A 15,835-nucleotide genomic window follows, 5' to 3' on the forward strand; every position below is an offset into this window, starting at 1 on the left:
CAGTGACAACAAACACTGTTCGCACGGTTACAAGAGGCCAAGCTGACATAAATACTGGTTAAAAAGTGCACGAGGACATATCACTGCTGCTGTTTTAAGTTTCAGATGATTTCAGCAAGCACCACTTCGCTTGATATATGAGTCACTTTATTTGGAATTAAAGCTTAAGCTTCCAAACCTGCCATGTTTTGAACAGTCTAACAATAGGAAAAGCGAGTGCACACAAATGCAGGTCACCATTCTCCTTTAGCTGAATTCTACAAACTCCAGGTGATTATTAAGTTAAAGGTAGTTTATTGGTTCTGTAGCAATGAGTGAGGAAGACACTGACCAAATGAGAACTGTGTTGAGCCGCACTGTTAGTGCATTCAGATGTTTTAAGTCCCACTGCAACAGGTGCATAAAATCAAGCCCATGCAGTCTGCCTTCATAAACACGTATGACAGAATGGATCGTTCTAAAGAGCTAAATCTGAGTGTGGTGCTGTGCTGTACCACCGCTGCAACAAGTCAGTTAGTGCAATGTCTTCCCTCCTAGTTATTTCACTATCAGCTGTAAATGGTGTTCTTGCAAAGTGGAAAGTTACAGTGTGTGGTGTATAGTGCATATAGGCTTCCAAACAGAGCAGCACAGAAACTGTGTGCTGGGAGCTTCGTGGGTTTCCATGGCCGAGCAGCTCCTGTAGGTGTGATCTGTAAGTGGCCCGGTACTTTTTTTTGCTTATGGTGTAGTCTCAAAAATCATAACCACAAAAAAGCGCACTGTCCTATTGTTTGGTGAATTCACTGATCCACTTCTACAAATAGAGATAATATCGCTGTTCCTGTTTGTCTCCTGCTTTACGTCTGCAATCTAAGACAAAAATGTTTGCACTTCTATAACTGTGGCTGCATTTGGAAAGCATTTTACAGAGATGTCTGATAGCATAGACTGCTCGAGTATTAATAATTTATCTTGAAAGGGCCAAAAATCAGGTCTGAGCAGAAGTGGATAGAAGTTGCTGACTCACGAGATGCTACTTCTACTTTCAATTTTTCATGTATACATATGTGTGTGGATACAGTATTTTCTGGACATATTTGCCCTTATTTTATAGGACAGTCAGACAGTAAGGTAGGGCCTGCAAATCAAACCCTTGCTGCAATTGGCACCTTTGTTTTTTAATATATATATTATTTTTTTGCCTTTTGCATCATTGGAGGGTCCACAGTTGGACCAGGAGAGGGACTTGGGGAAAGACTTAGCCAGGCTGCTGCTTTTCAGCCTTGCAGCAAATGGCTGCGTCTCACCCCATGATGCTTTCCTTATAAGCATATTGCAATTATCACAGGGATGATGAACACATCTACAAAGCTAAAGCCCATGTGATATGAAACCAGACTCGTCCTTAAACCTTCTCTCTGACTCAGCCTGGCCTGTAATTGCTGTAGGGAATCCAGACATGGATGGTTCCCACCCCCACCCCCCAAACTACTCGAGTACAGTAGCAGCTGCCCAACCAGTGACTGCAGTAAGCTGCTGATGGTAAGATTCAGAGCATAATTCTGCCTACTGACTCATGTGTCTCATTCGGATGATTTATGTTCTCATTTACCACGGTCCCTCGCCTCCCCAACTCCCTTATGTTTTATTTCTCTGTGTAGCTCTCCTTCACCTTGTTTTTCCCCTACTCCCCTCTTGATTCCTTGGAGTGCTGTGAGAACAAGCCAATAAATGCGCTCAGCATTTCTGAAAAAAAGAGCAAAACAAATGTCGTTCTCGCGCAGCCAGAGAGAAGCACCAGAAAAAACACAAACACCTGTGACGCACAGTCTACTCACTGAGGCTTGCCCTCTTCTGACAGGAATAGTCCACCCCCTCATCCTCGTCGCTTTCATCCTTTCATCTCACAAAGAGAGAGAGAGAGAGGAGTCTGAGGAGGGCCTTGAGTTTGTGGATTGAAGAGATAGAAGGACACGTTGAAAGCATCACGGGAGCTCTAATTCACTGTTTTAATGCCTATTCATGTGCTAATGTGGACTTTTGTGGGTATAATGCCGCACTGATGAGACGCGCCGTCTTTACACAAACAGGATATCTGCACGAGTGTTTGAGAGGCAGGGGAATTGTGGCTGGATGGTGTATTGTGTGAATTGGTTGAGAGATATTTACCACGCTTGAGTCAACTTCAGTTTTCCATATTGTGCTTGTTCCTGCAGCTTTTAAGTCGGAGCGTTTCGAGGTGTTTGTGTTTTCTTCTAGTGCAAACGCACAGAGCCCACTCACTGGTTAGCATTTTGGGTTTCTGAGATGTGCAGCCCGAGGTCAAAAGTCAGAAGAATATCTATGATGCTCCATCAGTAATCCTAAACTGGGCAAACTGGACTTGTCTGAAGAATGAACTGCTGTTGGCTATGCTAAATTGTCCTTTTCCTCATTACTGCTTTGTCACAGTCATTTTTCAACAATTGTTTCATTTACTTTTGCCAGAGGCTAAGCTTAGCTATGTGCTAATGTAAGCAAAAGCTTATTGATTTTAGTCACATTGGCCGCAAGGCTCTGTGGTTGGGAGTGCTGAGTGGCTGGTCACTCCTACGTGTTAGTCTAAACAAATAAAACAAAACAAAAAACCCAAAGACACCAACATGTGAATCAGTCACACTGACAATACAAATACTTACAAAAAGAAAAAGAAAAAAAAAAACTCATATATTCTAGCAGAACACATACAATAGCATTTATAATTAGTGCTGTGCCTCTGACCGCAAACACTAAACAACACATTGCAAATGCTGCCCTATTATTGTATTTCTAGTCAGTCATTCCAAATGTCAGTATGTGCATAATTTGGTTTATTTAATTTCAGCTCAATCTAACTTTTGAAACACACACAAACGCAGACCATAAATATGTAGTGTAGTACATAGACGCGAACTAATGGAAGTACTACAATTGAACAGTCTCAAAAACATTTGCTGAAATTACCAGTTACCATATAAACCTTAGGCTGCAGCTGGCGTTAGCATACACTCACTCCGGGTTCTTTGCTTGTGTGTTAGCATGCTCTCTGTGTTGATGTATGCAAAGAGCTGATATTGCATCAGCAGTATAATGCAGTTATTTCTCTTTTGCATGCAGTTTACACCTTACTACCATGCTCTTGTCCTTTTCTGCAATATAAATAAAAACCTCTGAAAGTTCTGCACTGTTTTGCTCCTCCCTGCACGCTAACTGAAGCAGGCTGATTGTAGCATTGCTACACAGGAAGAAAATGGCATGTTTGATACTTTGATACTATCCTCTCATCATGTAACTGAAGAACCAGTAACAACTGGAAATGTAATTTGATTACTTTCTTTAGTACAATAATGCTTCACTGCATTAATGTGTAATGTATTCCATGTGCAGTCTTAGATTGTGAGTAAACTACTCACAGTTAAGTCACAAGTAATAACTCACAAGTGGCCTGATATCTTATATTCATTATAGAGATGTAAAACTATATTACTTTGGATTTTTCAGACACATTAAGTTTTTAAATACAATGTATCAGATCAGTATCATTGATAAAAGCCTGAACTTTACTTGGTATCACATGTCACAACATGACTGTTGATATTGTCCAAAGGTGCATGCTGACACGACAACAGAAATTAGGTCAAAGCACTCCAGTGATTAATCAGTGCCTCAATTAAATGCTGGTATGTCTTCAAGTGTAATTTGTTTTGTTAGATTATGACCCAGGTGTCTGTGGCACCGCGTTGTGCTTTCTTAAAGCAACTACCCCTGACTGCAACATGCACAGATCACAAGAGAAGCTGTGGGATACATTAACAGAGCACACGCTGTAGATGAAGGTCACATCAAAGTAACATCTTCTCAGACCGCAGTTGCTCTGAGGCTACATAGAGAGGTCTTTGAACTGCGGCGTATGTTACAGTTCAATCAAACGCACTGCAGACATTAGCCCTTACAAGTCAGGTTTAAAGAATAATAAAATAAAAACACAACCCAACCTTTTTATGGCTGAAAGAGAACGACCAGCAAAGTCAGTAACTGTCCACAATATAAAGCAGGGACCCTCAAATACGAGACATGACAACAGGAGGAGATACTCTAAAGACAACTCTGGGGAAAAACAGGATTTAAATACTCGCACTAGAAGCCAATCAGGGGAACGAAATACAGCTGAGCAAATGAGGAACAGGAGACGCTAATGAGATGAGGGAAGTAAAACTGAACACAAGACATGAGAAACAAATGCTTACTAAAAAGAAACATGGAGATACACCACATAGACAGAGAGGGACTAAACTACGACATACCAAACATCGCTGACGCTAACACAGGGGTGTCAGACTCCAGTCCTCGAGGGCCGGAGTCCTGAAACTCTTCCATGTTGCAACACACCAGAATAAAATTAGTAGGTCATTAGCAAGAGCGTAGAACTTGACTGCATCCTGAAGTGGCAACCCCTAACCGTACTTAAGTAAATATAAGTGTCTTCAAAAATGTACTTTTAAAAGTACTTTTATTGTACCATGTTCATTCACTCATGAGCTGCTGTAACATGAATCAAATGGCTGAATTGCCACCTCAGCGTGCTTCTATAGAGTCTTGCTAATGACCTACTAATTGTATTCAGGCGTGTTGCAACAGGGACACATGGAAAAGTTGCAGGACACCGGCCCTCGAGGACTGGAGTTTGAGACCCCCGCACTAACAGAAGAATCAAAATATCAGAATACAAAATAACAATAACTAAAAGTGAGTTTGACAAATCAGGAACACTAATAGGGTGACTTATAATTAATATAAAGCATAAACAATGACGGAGATAAGGAAATGTTGTTCTAAAACTAAAAGTGGATTCTATGGCAGATAACATTCTGGTAGCTACTCTATCAGGGCGCTCCCTCACCCTATTTCAAGTATAGTGAATGCATCTGCAGCGGACTATTTCCTGCTGAGTGCTACATGTGGGTCAGACAGCTGTAGCAAAAATCCCAAAACGATTCCCCTGAAATCGTCTGAAGTTCATGTGTGAAAACAGCTTTACGGTGACATCAGGGAAAAATTCAAATGTGCAAGTTGCCCGAGTTCCAAAGCTGAAATCTTCCAGTTGCACTGAAGGAACAAAAAAAAAAAAAATTCACAAAATAAAGGACGCTTCAGGTCATAAAATTGGCATGAGCAGTTGCCTCCCTTGTAGCCCGCTGTGTGATGATAGTGCTGCAGATCGTTTGCATTCGATCATTTCAGTTTTGACTTTGCTGACGATGCTGCAGCAGTTTCAGGAGCAGGAATCCTTCTGAATGCTCGGTTCTGTCAGCCGTTGTGGCTGATTTTATCTCAGATGTCGTCCGCTTCACCTGTGGCTTTTTGAAGCACTCGGCTTTCGTTAGAATCAGCTGCTGGCTGTCTTGTTAGTAAAAAGCGGACAGCTGGCAGGCACGGCATCAACGCTGTACTGGTTACTTGTTATACTAACGCCCGCACGACGCTTCACTTTTTAAAACCCAGATAAATCACATTCTTCCTCTGGAGAGAGGATTTGATTACTGGTTTAAAAACTTTGGTTTTAAACTGAGTTCTTTGTACATCTAAAGTATTAGAACAAGCCCTCATTTGACAGGCGATAATGATGCTGAAAACAAACTGCACTCCTTATTCAGGCTTCTCCCCTCCTCTGTAGATAAGGCTATTTACATATATGAATGAAAACAAGCCTTTGGAGTCACTTGTTTCATTAGTTTTGACAGGTCAAAAGAGAACTGCCTCAAAAATTTCTAAAGCACTAAATAAGCCCTTTGTTTTAAGGCTTTTTGCCAGCATGCAATTTAAATTAGGCAACACCTTTTTGAAGTGTCCTTCAACATTTCTATCAGGAAGGAGGATTTCTTCAAATGAAGGCTGCTCATCCAATTACAGCGCGGCCTTTGCAGACATGCCGGGGTAAAGGGAGTGTTGTCGTTTGATCGTATCCTTACACGGCCTTGTCGCGTTTGTGATTCACCTTGTTGCTGTGCTGTTTTTCTTTTCCTCAGACCAATTCCACAGAAGGCTGTCAGCCTGAATCAGACTGTTGACTGTGAGCCTCATGGGCGAGACAGAGCTTCACTCACAGCCTCCAGGGAGCCCAGTGTTGTTTTGCTTATCAAACCATGAGCCAGCAGATATTTATTTCGTGTATTCAGAGACTAATCTAACTTAATTAGTAAAACTGTCGGGAAAACTACAAAGAGTCCTGCTGGCGATTATTGCATTGAGATTTTTCCCCCCCCATCAGCTTGGAATGTGAACCTTGACAGTATTACTATCCATTTTTGTTAGACAGCATGATCAGACGATAACAAAAGATTACATTCAGCGAGTGAAAAACATGCAATAGAAAATCATAAACAAACCTCAGTTCACCTTAACTACAGTTGGATACTTCATCCTCTCTCCCTGCCTCGCTCTGTCTCAAGACATTTCCACCAATGATGGATAAAACTTGAAAATTATTTATGAAAACTGAGCCATGAGAACCAACTTTTACCATCTTTGATGCATTCACATATACACCAAATACTTTATTAACAGCCACAACAGCTCCACAATCCTCTTGACTCACCGGGCTAGAGACTCAGAAAAGAACTAAGTCGATAACTGTATAACCTCTGAACTATTCAACCATATTTTCCTTACTTCTAGCAGAAATAACCCTTATAAAACATCTGTTTTTTTAAAAACATGATAGCCATGATCGGTTTTAGTACTGGTGGGTTATCATAAAGTTTTACATTGATGGAGTCTAATCAGGCGATTGGTTTATAACTGAATATCCAGAAAGTTAGACAGTGTTAACATCCATTGTGCGTTGATGGTGACACACATGTTTGTGAATGGTATCTTTGAGAAACCAAAGAGTGTGTTATAGTTTCTGCATCCAAGTATTGTAAGGTCAGCCTGGGTCCAAGTAACATAGATTCCATCATGAGAGTGTAAAGCTCTGAGAGGACATCTGCGCCCCTGCTAACTTTTTGTAATCGTGCATATTTGTTCATGGAGACACAACACTGCAATGCACCAACTATGCATTTGACCTTCAGGTGAATTGTAAAGAACCATAACAGGAGTGACTACACATCTGTGTAGCCAGCTGTCCATGTGCACTACGTGTCCGCAACAGAATTTAACCGCTAGAACCCAACATTTGGCAGCCATGCTTGGGGCTAGCAAAACCAAGTACCCAAATAAATTGGGGAAAATATAATGTGTAATCTGGACTTGCTGGAGAAACTCAGAATTCATGTGAGAGAATGTACAAAGAGAAAATTGTCTGCCACTGTCTATAAAACATTAGGATGCAAACACAAGGTAATTAACAGATAATGCACCAGCACAAGCATAACGATGGTAACGATGTCAGTCACTTGTAGATTATGTTGTAGGCTCTACGAAGACGCTCCCCAGTCTTAGGCATAAGCACAGTCTCGGAGCAGAAATATTACAAACACTAAATCTAAGTGTTTCATGTCTGCGTTGTCCACATGCTGGCTCCCTTAATTGGCACTTAGTCTTAAAAACTCTGAGAACTCCTGTTCTAGTTACTCAAATGTTCCTCCTGAGGTTTTAATAGCCTGATATCAGACGGAACCACATTCATCACACTCTCTTTTCATCTTAAGGCTTACATGTTGTCCAATCTAACTAACTCCCATGTGAAAGGTATTTTAATTCAATTCAATCCAATCCAATGCAAATTCAGTTTTGTTTATATAGCACCAAATCACAACATCAGTAACCTCAAATTGCTTTATACTGTAAAGCAAAGATTCTACAATAATACAAAGAAAACAACAACAATCACACGGGCACCTATGTGTAAGTACTCGGCAATAGTGAGAAGGAAAAAAATCCCCTTTAACAGCAAGATACCTCTGATTGAACCAGGCTCAGGGATCACCTGGTGGAGGTTAGGGGACAGGATAAAAGATGTATTTCAAATTTCTATAATCAATCACTAGAGAAACGGGGAATAGCCTCTTAAATTTATAGTATTTTTAAGTTGACTGCAATGCTATAATGGTATAAAATATATCAAATGTATGTATGTATCCATTTCAACAACACTGATCCTGGCCATGCTGTTCTTTGGCTAGTGTTGAGTCCTCCTTTATTTGTCATTGGGTGAACTGTTTTTAGCTCCCAATTAATCAATATGCAAATTGTCATGACCATTGATCAACAACCACTGATGGTGAATCTTCACCATCTCACAATGCTGCGATTGCAGCCGTTCCCCAACTCTCTGTGAGTTGGGGAACTCTGTGGTACTCATAGCTATTGATCAGTGGTCACTGATCAATGGACCCCCCAGCCCATTGTTCACTCAGTGGGCTGTTTTCAGTCATTGTGCAAGTGTACTGTTAGTTAGGGAAACCTGCAGTCAGCTGACACTGAAGAAGTCACGTGGATGAGTGATGAAACGTTTCCCCCACTGAAAACGCTGCGTCCAGATGAACAGAATCAACCTTTTGGGATTAGTAAAGAAGCTACTACAGTATACTGCAAAGCTAATATAGAAGCAGAAAACCAGGGAACATTCACCACTGCAGGCATGAAATTTCAATGCCCTAAATATACAGTCGTTATGCTATACAAACTGCCATTGACTCAGAATCTGATGGTGTCTCTTAAAGTTTAAATTGTCCAAAAATACACTGTTCATCTCTCAGTGCCTAATAAGAACAAAATACAAAAGTGTAGCTTTTACAAAGTAACACAGTTAACAACAATTAAAAACGTACTTGCTTATAAGTAACTTTAAACTCAAAATCACTGAAAAGAACAATCAGAACTGCTAACTTTAGAAGCCCAAGAGCTAATGAGCCACATGCCTGGGGGCTCATGCTGTTTGATTGAAGGAGCTTTTTAATTGGGACAGCAGTACATTGCATTAAAATGAAACTTAGCATGACTGTGCGCCACATTATTTGAAAATGCATGCCTTCAAAGTGATTTCCTATTCTTTGGAGCCCTGCTATACATGTTAGATCTATTCCAGCTCCAGCAGACCTTATTCACTTGAGACTAGCTTGATTTCTGTGTGCTTGAGGAAATATCAATCACATTTAAGCTTCGGCATCTGCCAAGAACATCTATTTTATTCTATTTAAAAGAAAAAAAAATGAAACTTTTATCCTGATACACTGTTGAATGCACCATCCCGTAGTGTATTCATTTTGAGTTGGAGGATGGAAAGTTGAGCAGTGGTTTGAGGCTAAAAACAACACCACAGAGCAGACAACATTAAACCTGAGGCATGAATAAGAAGCAGGGAGGGAAGCCTTTTTGAGGAACATGCTTTAGGGAAATGGCAAAAAGAAGTGTCGCTGTGATTTACGAGAGGAAGCGACAGAAGCAGGAAATGATTTTTGCAAAAAATATGCGAGCGCAAGAAAAACAAGGACACGGCTTTGTGGGATCTGATTCTGTGCACGTTGGATGAAGATTGCCTGCAGTCAGTCCTGTCTGGATCTTCACACAGGATGATTTCAGTGTATTACGACTGGGATCTTGAGCATGAAATTTCACCATTGCTCTTGGAAATCTTAACTGAAAAACAAAGAGCAGGCTTGCAAAAGGTTTTTCTATTACATTTTTTGTTTTTTTGTTAATACTATGACTTCTTCAAAGCCTGCAACATTAAGCCTTAATCCTTTTTATAGCTGCTTTGTCTGAACTGTGTTCAGAATACCCTTCTTCATGAAGCCTTTCAGCCACACCACTGCTTCTTCATTTATTTAACAACATATTCATGCTACTGAGCTTTTACATACATATGAACTTTCCAAAGTCCATACCTCTGTGCACTTTGTATTCCAGTTCAGTGGGATTCTCCTTGCATCATTCAGCAGACGACATTTCCACCTTTTTCACATTTCTGACTTTTCCTAAACCTCCGGGATCTTCAGCAGTGATTATTTAGACATGCAGGACAATAAATTAGATTTGCAGGAATTTATTTTTTCAGATGAAGCTAGATTTTTCTTTTTTTTTTAATTACAATTTTCAGATACAAAAGCAAATCTGAAAATTTGGCAACAAATGCACTTGTTGTAATGACATGGAAATCATAAAATAATACTATTTTACCTCAGACACGTAGCTAGACTCTTCCCAACTCTCTGAAATGATTTCTCTGGCTCCTCAGATGAAATGAAATATGTATGAAAGCAGTCGTAATACAGCTTCAACTCCTGGACCAAACTCTGAAATTCTCCCTGCTGCTGTCTCCTGTTGAGAACTGGATCAACCTAAAATCTTTGTTTCTTCCTTTTTCTTGTTTAGAAACATTAAGACCAGGTTATTTTGCTTGACGCAAACGGCTTTTTGGTCACAGTGTGTTTTTTTAAGGACATTTTTTGCAAAAAGGCCGCGTGTTTAGTGTGTATTTATGTTGGATGAGACGTTTGCAACCCCCAAATTTGGAATTCTGTGTTGCTGTTTTGCTACAAGCTCAGTGTGTAAATGCCGTAACCTTAACCAATCAAAATATGTAATTTTTTTTATTTTATTAAGTTGTTCTCCCAAATCTTGGCAATCAGGGAACAAAAAAATAATACTTCTAACTGAAACACATCAAAAATATTCAAATATAGGTTAAAATATAGAGTTACTATGTTACAATGAAGTTAGTTTTAGTACAAAGACCACATGGGTAAGTTTATTAAATTGTTCGGATTCAGTTTTACACTTTTACAAAGTTAAACAAAGTGAACAAAAGGCAAACTGTTCCCATGTGCAATAAGCTTACATCATCCCACAGTTATCATTATATCTGCTGCAACAATAAAACCTCTCCGTTTCGCCTTTATGCCTTTTTTACAGAACATTGAAGCAGAATTGTAGGTTAACATTCTCACCTTCAACACATTGTAAAAGAGTGACATTTATGCCTACTGAGTTCTTAAACACTTAATACTCTATTGGACAAATCACGAGTTATACTTTTCATTTGGTGAGTTTACTATTTCACGTTGTGACACACCAGCCTCAGCAGTCTATTGAACATGTAACTGACTGAGTCACTAAATCTTGTGCTGGTTTTCAACTTTTGTTTGTTTTCAGTTGTCTTACTTTGGACGTGATATAAAATGGGTGTTCAGGTTGTTTTTTCCCTTCAGTTTGACCATGTGAAGTCAAAGTAATAAATAATGGGAAACTCTGAGTGACCCTAACCCAATGTTCTTGGAGAAAAACAAAGAGCTTCTTTGGGGAAAGAAAAGCGTGTAGTTCGTGATGTGTGTCAGTTGGAATCTTCATCTTTTGTTCTGAAAGACTTGAAAGAACTTTTTGAAATCCAAAAACGGGTGTTAGGAGCTCCTCGACTTAAGAAGTGTTTACTTTAATGAGAAATGATTACCAAACTTTCTTTTGCTTAACTTTGACCTCAGTTATGATTAGACTTTGTGCTCATGTGCGGTGCAGTTTTATATCTGACATTTCGACTGCAGTTTCTCTCAGTTTTACCTTCAAATAATTTGGGAGCTGTTTGACTGACTGCTCATTTCTCGACCCCGTGTAAATTTTAGATGAATAGACACCGACAGAAATAAGACCTTAATTATTATAAATAATCCTTGAACTGCAAGAGATGCAATCTCTTACAATCTCTTTGTTAGTTGAGAATTTTTCTTCATTCAGGTTTAAGACTTTAGACAAATAGGATTTGAATTATCTTTAAAAAATTGCCTCTGCCCACCTAATATGTGAGCGACAGAAGGGCTGTAAGCCTCAGAGCTTTCAGATGGTTTATTTTAGTCACGGATCTGTCATGTGCCAAGAGAACACAGCAACTCTAAAAGGCAAATGGATGCTCAAACAATCCAGGAGGGCATTTAACGTTGTCCCCTGCTATTGCAGTTTGCACACAGGTAACATATGGTCACAATGCACCTTTGTTTGATGTCATGACTCAAGAGCTAATTGGTGTTTGAGTCCTGTCTTTCCTATGCATTCATTATGCTGTGTCTTTAGCCGGAATACGCTGGGTCCCCACAACAGCTGGTTGCCTCAATCAGATGTAACTTGTGGCTGCTGCCATGATCTCTGTTGGATTTGTAGTCTTGCAGATTATAGATAGTCTCTGTTGGCTTGTCCTCATCAAACCAACCATTCCTCTAATCCACTTCCTGTCAGGGCCTGAGCCAGATGAGACAGATGTTGTGTGTGTGTGCACATATCTGCCTCTGAGTGTTTATTGCTGAAATCTTCAAATTCTGGCATGCAACATCAAATTGCACAACAACTTCTCTGTCCATACCTGGCACGTTATCCATCAACTCGACTATATCCTGGAGGTACACGTCAAAGATGTCGACAAATACCTCAGCACTCTCCGCCAGGTCTGTCTCTGCTAGTATTGATCACAGTCTGCTCTGCTGACCTCTGTTGGCATGCCTACGGCGTGCATGATAATGCAGAATCTCACCACTATCTCATAACCCTCATAACTCCTGGAGACCTCAAGGATTAAGTCCTAACTTTCCAATGAGAAATCAATTTCAATTACTCCCCATGTGATCAATCATATTCTCATTAATGTCTGAAGTGTTGCCTCCAGCTGTACACAGCTGATTACCAGTCAAGGTTCCAACCTGAACAGCTTTATTGCTCAAGTCCCCATAAACGATCTTTTACAGTCTCGTAAGAAGCTCAAGCAGGGTGGTTTAAGGTGATATCACCTGATGTTTGGATGTCAGCAGTCACTTGAGGGGATCTTGTGCTGTAATCTAAGAGGTCCCTTGCAGGAATAGTCTTCTGCTGACCACCAGGATTCCCCCTCTCCATCTCTGCGCTATTAAAAGACAGAAAAACACCTCCGTGATGCTTTGAAATGTGCAGTGTTGGGAAGGTTACTTTTAAAATGTATTCCATTACAGATTACAGATTACATGCCCCAAAATGTATTCTGTAACGTATTCCGTTACGTTACTCAATGAGAGTAACGTATTCTGAATACTTTGGATTACTTAATATATTATCATGCTGTTTACAACTACATGAATGTACTATTGCTGTGATTTATTACTGTTACTGAAGGTCCGCGGCTCTGAACCGTAGTAAAGGGACCTCTGGCTAATACGGTGGGTTCTGTGTCGGGCTCATAGCAGAAAAATAGCTTTACTTTGTTGTCTGGGTCAACTTTGCTAGCGAGAGACAGAGAGAGGAGTTGAAAGGCTGCTCCAACAGAACTACAGTCGAGTCTTAATAGCTTACTTACAACTGGGCTCGTCAGGCTCTCTTCTTGGCTGCAGTGGTTATTATTATATTTACATGCTTCCAGCTCCCGTTTTTGCTCGATGACAGCTCGTACTTTTCCTTTTTCTCCCTCCCTCGCTCACAGACACATAACGAGTATGGCAGTCCATTCTCCCTGCAGCACGGACTACACTGCCCATGATGCTACATTCTTTAGAGCTATACCTGTAGCATTCTGCCTATTAGCTTAGCACAACAACAACAAAAAGGCCTCTCTCACCCAGGAAACAGGCAGAGAGAGAACGTCACCCTGTAACCATGGCAACCGTAACGCTGCCACCTGGAACAACAGAACGTAGCTGTCAAACAAAACCCAAACAGTCCTGACCCGCCACAATATGAAACAGGGAAGTACCGCCGTGTAATCCATTTATTTCAACAAAGTAACTGTATTCTAAATACCACCTTTTTAAACGGTAACTGTAACAGAATACAGTTACTCATATTTTGTATTTTAAATACGTAACGGCGGTACATGTATTCCGTTACTCCCCAACACTGGAAATGTGGCAGTCCTAGTGGAGGGTGAGCAATGGTTTTGCAGCTTTAATTAATCATATAAAAAGTTACTTTTATGAAAACAGGACATCTGTAAGGATGTCTCTCAAACTCAGCTCTCTCAGGGAATGTGTGCATAACACTGTGGGTTGCAGCTTTTTTGAGGACCTCTTTCCCAAGTAACGAGACTGAGACATTTGTGACAGGAAACCAAAGACACAAAATCAATGACAATGACATATCCAATAAATAAATATCGAATAATGTCTAGCTGAACTACTTTGAGTTTTTAGACCGTCAAATTTAAGAAAGTTTGTCCACTTTTTGGCCTGGTCGCCTCTTTTTTTAAGACTTGCTTTAGGATTAAAGTTAAAATTAGGTTTACCTAAGCGTTTGACACTTAATTATGGTGATTAAACTTCAGAATAAACAATAATTTAACAAAATGTCCTCCCAACAATCTTACACGTGCATGTGTGCCCCTCCCCCCAGACGCCTGGATGATTGACAGATGGGCAGACAAGCGATTTCTCCGATTATTAGCGAGCTGTTGGTTTTTCCATGACATCCCTTCAGCAGATGATCTCAGAGGTTACAGATTAGTCACTGAAAAAGAAGAAGAAAAAAAGCAGCGTATTATGTTCCACTCTCACGTTATCACTGTGCCAAACACTGCAGTGTGTTTATTAGCGAGTCACGTTTTCCGGGTCACTCGCTCTGTCAGCGATCTGTGTGACCACTTCCTTGTGATGGGGAGCAGTGAGGCATTAAGAGAGCTCACCTCTCATGTAACTGGAGCCTGACATATAGATCAGCTGCTTCTCTCTTATCCCCTCTATCTCGCTCTCTCTCTGTGGGCTTGACTTTGTTCCCTTTTGGCTCCAGATTATCCAGGGCTGAGCAGGGCTGTACGCCTTCAGAGTGTGGCGAGGTCAGGTGAAGCTTTCACAGCATTTCGCAGATTTAGCGCCGTATAAATGCACACAAGTGGAAGAAAACAGCCGGGGAGGAGGACTGCAGGATAGAGCTTACATATAGCAACAAAGGATCATGTGCCACAAGGGGTCAAAGTGCAGTTAAATTTAAAAGTATGACGAGTTGCATGTGAGACAAGGGAGGGCATTTAACACGGTTCAACAAGGGAGCTTGAAATTTACACCAGTCGCGATCAAAGAGCGAGGCTGGTAGTTAAAGGAAAATTCCACTCCATTCCAACGGTTTCAAGTGCCGTCTGCTTCGCAAGCAATGCTCTATCACTTGATAAGTTGCAGTAAATGTGATAAGAGGCTGTCAGGCGCAGTATTAAGGGTGACATCAGCTGGATTTTGGAAGCCCAGCACACAGTAGCACATGTAGAACACGTTTCCATTTCCAAAGCGTCTTTAAAACACACGCCTGTGGTTTTTCCTTTCCTGTCAGACTTTGTTGAGAACTCACACTGAAAGTAATTAAACCAAACGGCAATCTCATGGGCTGAGAAATGAAGCCAATGTCCAAGTGCCAAAACAGTTCCTCTAATCACCATTTGTGCTTGGCAACAAAAGCATCTTTTTAGACTCCCATGTTTAAAATGTTTTCAACATCACAGCATTATACATGGCACACATATATATATGTGTATGTATATATGTAATATATATATATATATATAATATATTTGCAAATGTGCCAATTTTGAGTCATTGACCGAGCCTACTTAACCATATTTGAACTTTCAGTACCTTTTGGAACATTTTTATTGGAACTGTCAGACATAAAGTTTCTGTGTGGCACAAACAGCCCGAGAAGTTTGTATTCAAGCTTTGGTGAGTGCACACGTCTAAAGCTATTGTTTAGGACTAAAAAGCAATGTCCCATGCAGTTTATGAATGCAGATTCTTAAAGAAGCTCGGCACTCTTTACTCAAAATATGTCAACTTCTGCTGCCAGAGTAAAAAACATGCCAAGAGTGAAATGAAGTTTTAGGCTTAAAATGAGACTAGATGAGTCTCGAGTCTAGAAAGCAGCAGTAGGTGATGTGGATGCAGTGTCTACAGCACAAGAAGCT

The 15,835-nt window shown here is 40.4% G+C and overlaps 1 long non-coding RNA gene across 1 annotated transcript; it reads right to left on the reverse strand.

Moving 5' to 3' along the window:
* Positions 1-209: 209 nt before the first annotated feature.
* Positions 210-15,411, reverse strand: LOC146513187 (uncharacterized). Its single transcript, XR_014875694.1, has 3 exons — positions 14,570-15,411; positions 14,255-14,394; positions 210-12,826 (listed from the first exon to the last, which is right to left on the reverse strand). It is a non-coding gene; the product is annotated as an uncharacterized LOC146513187 (long non-coding RNA).
* Between the last annotated feature and the right edge of the window lie 424 nt (positions 15,412-15,835).

The sequence above is a fragment of the Neolamprologus multifasciatus genome, chromosome 8, assembly GCF_963576455.1.
Source record: "Neolamprologus multifasciatus chromosome 8, fNeoMul1.2, whole genome shotgun sequence".
Taxonomy (NCBI): Eukaryota; Metazoa; Chordata; class Actinopteri; order Cichliformes; family Cichlidae; genus Neolamprologus; species Neolamprologus multifasciatus.